Source organism: Mastomys coucha, unplaced genomic scaffold (assembly GCF_008632895.1).
Source record: "Mastomys coucha isolate ucsf_1 unplaced genomic scaffold, UCSF_Mcou_1 pScaffold2, whole genome shotgun sequence".
In the NCBI taxonomy this organism is placed as follows: Eukaryota; Metazoa; Chordata; class Mammalia; order Rodentia; family Muridae; genus Mastomys; species Mastomys coucha.
The window spans coordinates 1,953,664-1,959,663 of record NW_022196902.1 but is presented as its reverse complement, the minus strand read 5'-3'; the positions used below and the strand labels follow the sequence as shown (position 1 = coordinate 1,959,663).

The following is a 6,000-nucleotide window of genomic DNA, read 5'->3' as shown; positions in this document are numbered from 1 at the left end:
GCAGGAGACTGACTTTCCTTGAAGTTTACGCCTCAGATACCGCCTTCACGCAAAGTGTGCGTGGCAGAGAAGGATGAAGGAAGAAAAGGAGCACGGATTGTGTTTGCCCAGGCACTCCAGATGCACATTCAGATAGCATCTGATGCAGTCCTCTGTGATGCCATCACCCATGCCTCATTGGTTACCACAAACCCAGCTATACCAGCAAGTCAATGTTATCTATATCCCTATACCTATATCTATATGCTTCCTCCCATATTACAACTGGAAATTCCTATCCTCAGCTCTCCTCATAACATTATATCATTTTATCAGTAATCTCCAGTACCCTACAAGACAAAAACAAGGGCTATCTGGCTCTGTAGCACAGCTATGGGTTTGGACCACGTGGCTAGCCTACATGGGAAATCTGTTGTTTTCTTCTGCTAGCTATGTGACTTTAAGAACTTGATTACATTTTTGCACCTCAGTGCCTATTTCAGGGAGCTGTAGAGTAGACTGGTTCTATGGATGGATGCCCATACAAGGTCTGGTATGTCATTTCATATGGTGTGTATCCTATTTAAGAGTCTCACCACTGTTTGTATTTTAGGATGCAGAAAGACCAGGGAGACAGAGATTGAGAAAAAGAGAAAAGTTCTCTGAATAAATATGTTAGCTCAAAGTAAATAGCCTGTGTGCCTTTAAGGCTTTATGTGTGAATGAGTTCTATATATACACTCGTCATCTATATGCAGACTTGTCTCCGTGAAGGCTGTTGTAACATATCACCATGGACTGAGTTCGAAAACAACTATTTCCTTCTCACAGTTTTAAAGCCTGGGACTTTTAATACCAGGAAGCTGGTAGATCTAGTGTCTGATGGGACTCACTTCTTAGTTTTTAAATGGTCATTTCCCGATGATCACATTGTTCTCTTGAGGTCTTTTCTAGAAGGACGTCAAGCCCATTTATGAGTGTTCTACCTCGGGATCTAACCATGTCTCAAAGGTTTCACTTCCTAATCTTGCACTTCCTAATTTTGCAGTTGAGAGTTCCAACGTTAGTTTGCTAGGGATACATTCTAGGGATACAAGCTAGCCACTATGCCAGTTTTCTGGGAAAAACAACTTAAAAAGGAAAAGATTTGTTTTGGCTCGTGGCATCAGAGGTGCGTTAGTTACTACAGTGTTCCCGTTGCTAGGGACCTGAGACAAGGTCGAACACCCAAGCAGGTAGAATTATTGGAGCCAACCAGCTCACTGCATGGTACACAAGAGGGACAGGCCCCATTGATTTTCTCCAGTGAGCCCCTAGATACTCCAGCTCTACTACTTCCTAGTGGCCTATTTAAATTTGGATTTAACCAATGGATTGAACCACAGATTAGGTTAGCACTATTATGTTCCAGCCACTTTCCAGCTGGCAACAACACTGGAGCCTGTGGGGGCCATTTCATAGATATAGCCCAATATTTTCCTTTGTCCCTCGTGACCTAGCCTACATTACCTCATCCTTTGACATCCCTCAAATGTGGTGTATTCTGGAGTGTTCAGTCTCAAGAGTCTAATACAGATGTAGAGCAGTCAGAGCCCTGGTATATGAGCTCACTTTGGATTCATGAGTAATTGGCCATAGGATAATCATTTCATTCATTAATCCCTTCACTTATGTTTTATGTGTACAAGGCACCCCCGTGTCAAAGGCACCCATGTAGTTGAGGCTAATGTTTAACACTTAAACCTACTTTGTCCTCTCAAGTGGTGAGATTAGAAGTGTGAGCTACCACATTCAGCTTAGAGAAATAGCTCCCCTACATAATCTTGTTTAGAGGATTGTTCTAGCCTGACTTCATCCTTCAGCCAGAGTTCCCATTGTCTGTGTCTTCAGAACCTACCACAAGGCCTACCACGAAGATAACAAGGGCTTAGTTCATGTTATCTGTATGTCTGCATGAGCTACGTGCATGATGGTCAGACACAGGTAAGGAAATGTTTTCTGCTACAGGGAGAAGCAGTTCTTGGAGATAGGATGCTTATGGACTTCTTTGCCCTGCCTACTTGTTCCGTGGCTTTGAAAGGTTTTAGAAGTCATTTGAGAATTCTTGAATGCCAGTTAGCATTGAATAAAATGGCTCCCCCCTCACTGGCTAATTATAATCATACTAGCAGTGAACTAAACAGTTGGGGGTGAAAGAAATTCCGATGATGTTAAAAATGCAAATAGTTTTCACACCAGATTAATTCATTTAACTAACAAGCCCAGTCTTTAAACACTAAACATTTGAGTGTGAAACGTTTTATTCAGGAGGGAGAGTCACCATGAATGGAGCTGTAACCCGTTCCTCTGTCGGCAGTAATTCTAGAATGAACAGGCTGTGTATTGTTAGCTAGTTATTAACCAGCAAGTTGCAGATCCATTCAAACATTTCAGAGTATAATTTATATGACTCAGAATAGCAAGACACAGGGCTCTCAGGATGCCTGAGGTCAGCAGAGGCAAGTCACACATGGATCTGAACGGAAGTTTGTGTTATCTGTGTTTGACTACACTTTGAATTAAATGTTTTACATTGAATCAAAGTGAGATTGAAATTCATTATTGATGCTGATAGGCAGTACTAATTACAGGAAATAAACTGCCCTTCCAATTTCACTGCCAAATACTGAGAATGTGGCAATCTAGTCTTTGGAGGGGGGAGTGGAAATTGTGGGCGTCATTTCTGGAAGACAATTTAGGGTTTAGTCATCTATTTGATATCTGGGATTTTGTTTGATTTAAAAAAACTATTTTGTTTTCATTATTCTCAAGCTCTATATCCTTTGTCATGGAAGCATAAGATTGTTTAAAATAGAGCTAGTGAGATAGCTTGGCAGGTAACAGCACTTTCTGCCAAGACTTACAGGCTACCAGAGTTTGAGTCCCAGGAGCCATCCGTAGAAAGAAAGTACTGACTCCTGACTGTGGTTGTGACTTCCAGCTCTGTGATGGTACATGATTCCTTCTGTCTCCTTAAACTTTATGTGGGTTGGGAGATGAAACTCAAGTGGCCAAGGGTGGGAGATGAGTCTCTTTAACCCAAACCATCTTCCAACCTGAAAAGGTTTGTTGGTTTAATTTAAAATAATATAATTTAATTTAACTTAATTTTTTCTTTGCTTGTTGTTGTTTTAAGTCCAGAAAGTCTATTTCTTCTGTTTCTGTGATATTCTGACCTACCATGCTAGGTGTGCTATGTCATGGGGGCCAGCTTCACACGTGAGCACTGCACTCCGTACCACCAGGGTTCGACATGTACTGAGCAAAACCTCATCCTGTGTATGGTCACTGGTGCTCAGGTCTTGAACAGCAGAGGTCTCAGTGAGTCGATATTAGAGTGTGTGGCTCAGTCATCAGTGAAAACACCCTAGTTCTAGCCCCATGATTTTCCAGAGCACAGGGCAACTGGCATATTTAAACAGTATGACCAGAAAGGAAGATAAAGCTTATGCAGGATCTGCTGGTGGGAAATCGAAATCACAGATTGAATTATGTTCTTGCCTAATTCTTGGCTAATTGACTATGAGTAGAGCAGACCAGGTGCCAGCAGAGTACAGTCTTGCACATTAAATAAAAACTATCTGATTGAAGAGGAAGATAGATTAGGATGGAAGCAGGGGTCTTGTTAATGTGCCTGTTCATACGTATGTTAGCTGGAAGAAAAACATCTTGAATCTTACATTTTCAGCTAAAAAGTCAACAGTGAATTTCCTGTATACTGCACTGACACCTGTTTCTTAGCTCTTCTACATGGGAAGGGTGAGGTCAAAGAATAATTAGAGTTAAATGTTAAGGGGTCTTGGACACTAATCTCAACATCCTCTCTAGAGGATATGATTAGAGAAAAATCATGAGATATTTATAAGTGCTAACACAAACAAATGTGTAATAGTTATAAACATGATATGTGAAAATGTCTACCCACATTAGTGAAGACCTAATTATATAGAAGCTATAAAATATCTTTAAAATCAAACTATATACTAAAATAGACAGTCATTTTTTTGGTTGTGATCATTTATAAAAATTTTAGGTAATCAAATTCAGATACCCTGGAATACAACTTATTAAAAATAAGTTGATCTACCATACTCATTTTGAATAAAACAGAACTTGAGAGTTAAAAATAGAAATAAATATATTAAAGATCAAATGGGTGAAATATATTACAAATATTTTTACAACACATTTTTTCCTTAGATGCTGATTTTCAAATTGTAACCAGACATTAGAAATGTAACCAGAGAATTGGAGGCAGGAAGGTCACCCATGATAAGATTACATTGTACAACACTTTGACAGTATAGACAGGAAGCTATAGGTCAGTTAAGGAGCATGGGGAGGTTTGCAGGAAATATTAAAAATGGTCCAGCTCTGTCCCATGTTCTAGTAGCCAAATTGAGCCACCAACCTTGCGGTTAGATACCACAATACCCAGTAATCCAGTAAAATCAAAACTCTTAAAGCTTATAGCTAACCAATGAGATTTATGTATCAATAAAATCATAATTTACAAGATGCCAATACAATAATTTCAGAGCCAACTTATAATGATAAGAGCTTTATCCCAATTATTCTAACTTTATGATATCATAACTACCTGTGGCTGGTTCAAGCCACACTCATTCATGTCTGGCTTCATTCTCCTTCTCCTCTCTCTCTCCCTCGTGCTCCCTGTCCCTGTAACTCTTAGCTCTGCCTCCCTTTCCCTGTCCAATCACAGGCCTCCTACTGCCCTAATATAATTGGACAGGAAAAATCCTGCAACGGGGGTGGGGGACATTTATGTATGAGTAGAATTTCAGGTGAGAGGTGACATGTTGGAAGTGATTCATAAGGGAGGTGGTATTTACTTGCTCATGAGATGTTTTTACAGAGCTAGGAAGGAAGCATGTTAATGAAAATCATGCTGTGTGAAGGTCATTGCTAAAGGACGTTGGGGTTAATAGAAATCTGAGAAGCCAGGGAACTTTATAGTTGATGTCCAAGTAGGAGAGAACTCACACTACCATTTTCCAGTCAGATATTTAATAGTTAATATTAGCTCCGGGTGGGTGAATGCTGTCTTGCTTATCATTGTGCTCAATGTCCCAGTTTGGTTCCAGTGAGTGCCCTTACAGCGAAGAGGCTGCCTTGTGATATTTTCAAGGTCAGCAGCATCTGAGCTCATTTGTGTTTGTGTGAAATGTTGAATAATCTGTTCCTGGTGTGTGTGTGTGTCTTTCCCACAAAATCTACATACAGCTGCTCCTCCTTCCCTTCTAGCGACTATAAGACTCCAGGAACCTGATCCTTGAGCCAAGTATCCAGAAATAGAAGGTAGAGGACTCAGTATGGGTCTGATGGTGGCAGTGTCAATCTTCTGCATTTTCTATTTCTACCCAGACGCCCTATAGGATGTCCTTCAGCTCACTTGTACTAGGGATGCTTCATCTTGAAGCCACCTTTAATAGTCTGTATCTCATGGTGTTTTAATTATTTGCAGAAGGAAAATAAGATCTTACTGTTAGAGATATTTTTCAAGCAGGGCCAGAAATAAGGCTCAGAGGGTAAAGGCACTTGCCCCTAAACAAAGCAAATTGAGTTTAATACCAGACCCCAAGTGGTGAAAGCAAAGATCTACAGGTTGTCCTTTGACCTTCATGTACATACTGCATGTCATAACACAAGTGTGCATTTCCTCTCTCTCTCTCTCTCTCTCTCTCTCTCTCTCTATATATATATATATATATATATATATATATATATACATACATATATATATATATATACATATATATATTAGGGAGCATGGGGAGGAGAGTTTGCAGGAAATATTAAAAATGAGCCAGCTCTATCCCATGTTCTAGTAGCCAAATTGAGCCACCAACCTTGCGGTTAGATACCACAATACCCAGTAACCCAGTACACATATATTCTTGCCTAATTCTTGGCTAATTGACTATGAGTGCATATATATATACACACACACACACACACACA

The 6,000-nt window shown here is 40.0% G+C and overlaps 1 protein-coding gene across 1 annotated transcript in view; it reads left to right on the top strand.

Moving 5' to 3' along the window:
- Positions 1 to 6,000, top strand: part of Samd5 (sterile alpha motif domain containing 5) — a 420,211-nt gene that overhangs the window by 175,632 nt on the left and 238,579 nt on the right. The gene's annotated exons all lie outside the window — the stretch shown is intronic.